The following is a 2,928-nucleotide window of genomic DNA, read 5'->3' on the forward strand; positions in this document are numbered from 1 at the left end:
AAGGGTGTCCTTGGTGGAACCAGCTGCTTATAAAGAACCAGGTCAGGTTGCTCTGGGAAGTCCCTGGCTGGCCCCACCAACTTCCCAATTTGAGCAGCTCTCAGCATCCTGCTCCATGCCATTTCTAGAATGACACAGATGAAGGCATGCTCAAATATACACAAATACACTTCCTCAGCTGTCCTTCCTTGGGCAAGGAAGGCAGCAGTTTTGACAGGAATATGGTTTAAATAGATTGTATCATACATATTATATACCTTTAAATAATAAAACAGCATCTGCCTATTCATCACAGGACTATTTTTCCTGCTTGCAGAAGAGGTCTTTGACACTGTACATAAAATGATGCACCATTTTTTTCATAATCAGGAGGACCCTTCCAAGAGTCATGTGAGAATTGTTCATTCAGCTATTGACCTTAAAAGTGAGTATTGGGCACTTTAGTGTAACTAGCTTTGCTTTATTGCGTTAAGTAAAAATGTAACTGTTTCCCTAGATTTTTGGCTCAGATCCTGAACTGTGCTCTATAGCTGAGCTATGGTTTCTGCTGGATCACTGGCACAAATCAGGCTTACGGCTGGCAGGACCGGTCAAGAGACCTTTTCAATATGGCAATGAAGTCAACACGGGGGTTCCTCGCTCATCCATCAGAGTGTTCTGACCAGGGGAAGGGGTATGGGGTTCTTCATCCATGCTCTTGCTAATCCCTTTTTGCCAATTATTGGTTCCTTTGGGCTGTGAGCTGCCAACAGAAGTCACAGGGGCTTTTGAGTTGGTCTGGTCTAGGACTCAGTCCAGTAACCTGAGAACGCTGCGGTGGCCTGTAGCTTCCAATCTGCAGCTGAAGATCTTGCCCTTCTTTCCAGAGTGATTGCTCACACCCTTTGAAATCTCCTAAAGCTTTCCCCAAAATTGCAAGAGCTGAGGATTGCTACTCTTAAAAACCATAAAATAAATAGATAATCTGTAGGATAATTTCCTATGTTACAATTCTCCCCACGCAATAAAGGAAAAAGCAGCCTTATGCTGTGTACTTCTTAGGCCTGGTGTAACTTGAATCCGAAAGCTATGAAGGAAATGGAAAATGTTAATAAATAATGATGTTTGAAACACAAGTCACTGAACAAACCACCAGACCTTCTGCATTTACTCCACAGGAAAGAAAATGTCTATCTCAGTTTGAGGAAAATAAAATCTTGGCCAAAGATATGTCTTAGGACATATCCAGGACAGCCTGGATGCTGCACGGTATTCAGAAGATAAATCAGAGCAGCTTACAGATTAACTCTTGGTAATATATACAGAAACTTTTGAAATAAAAATCAGTACAACCGACTACTTGACATTTCCCTGGTATGAGGAACCAAGGATCTCCTCAGGGCCACTGGAATTTTAAATTACCTTGTTTGATCTGCTTTACAGCTGCCAGATTTCCATCTGGTATTTTCCAAGTCAGAACCAAGCATATGTGTGCTCCAGACTGGGTGATCTCAGTCTGATGTGTTCTGGAAATCCTGGCCTCATTTCCCAAATCCTAAGCAGGTGATCTGCACTTAAAAAACCCAGTAATGTCTCCCTCAAGTGTGTTGGAATTATTCCATGTGTGCAGACCAGCTGCAAAACTGGGACAGAAATCTTAGACAAATGTTCAAAACCTTCAAATTGTAACTTCAAAAATATTCAGGAAAAAAAGACCATTTCCAAGAAAATCTGTATGAGTAGTACAACTGTCTTTCACATTCCAGTGTAACACTTTAAGAAGGAAAATCACTGCCTCTTCCAGGACAGCTCCAAATAGGTAGAAAATGCATGCCCTCTGGCAGCTCAGATAAGTAAATCTGTCTTGAGAGAAGGCAAAGGAATGAAGACTAACACATTATAAGCAAAGGGTTGACCTTTTTAATAGCCCAAATATTCACCCTCTCCAAAGTAACTTAGTTCAGCTTAGGCCTGTGGCTGTCCACACAATCATTCTTTCTCTCCTCTCACTCCAGCCGCTGAATGCTGGCAGCCTCTGCGATATGCCAGCACAGAGAGAGGCAGCTTAGGGAAGAGGAGGAAAGGACTGGGATAAGGAGCTTCCCAGTCCACGGATCAGGCTTGGACTCCATTTGGTTTGTCATGGGAAAGAACATTGAGGACTGCAAAGCCCCGAGGCTTCAATTTCACAGCTGCTCTCAGACCTCCACTGCATTATCTTTCTTACTTCCCTGTGCTTCCACTTGACAGCTGGCTTAGTTTCTTACTTGCCTGGCTGATAGGTTTAGGATTACCTCCCACAGCATCTCACACAACCACGTTATTCTGACTCTGGAATCCACTTGTTGCAAACAGTGCTTTGGGATCTAAGACTTAACACTCCTGTACGGGTGTAAGGAGAGGCTTCAGAAGGCAAGTGGGCAAAAAGCTGTGGGGCGTTTTCTCTCTGAACCAGAATAACCCCCCATTTCATTTTATATTCATGCTAGAACCAAGGGTTTACATCTGGCTCCTGACACCCCCTGAATGGCAGTGCACTGCAGGAGAAGTGTTCAGCCAGCATTCTCAGGTTAGGGGAAATTCCCAGCCCACCTCCCACAGGGATCACCCCCCTCATTGCTCCCTTCTCCCCTGCAGATACTTTTACATAAAACTATGCAGAACATCCAAACCCCAATGTTTGGGTGAAGTTCACAGAGCACGTAGTCAAGTTAAATCGGCAAAGAAATATCGCCCTGCCTGCGTTATTTAATTTCATATTTCACTTCCATCAACTTCCCATCCCCACAAGAGCTCCAGAGCACCTCCAGGACCAGGGCCTGTGCTGCGGGATTTGGGTCAGGCTTGGCGCTGGACCGACACCTCCTCAGGGCCGAGCCCCGGCGCCGTTACTGTCCCTCGCGGTGGTTTTTCCTCCCCTCCCGCCGCCTCGATCCGCCTCCCGCGGCC

The sequence above is a fragment of the Aptenodytes forsteri genome, unplaced genomic scaffold, assembly GCF_000699145.1.
Source record: "Aptenodytes forsteri isolate BGI_AS27 unplaced genomic scaffold, ASM69914v1 Scaffold582, whole genome shotgun sequence".
In the NCBI taxonomy this organism is placed as follows: domain Eukaryota; kingdom Metazoa; phylum Chordata; class Aves; order Sphenisciformes; family Spheniscidae; genus Aptenodytes; species Aptenodytes forsteri.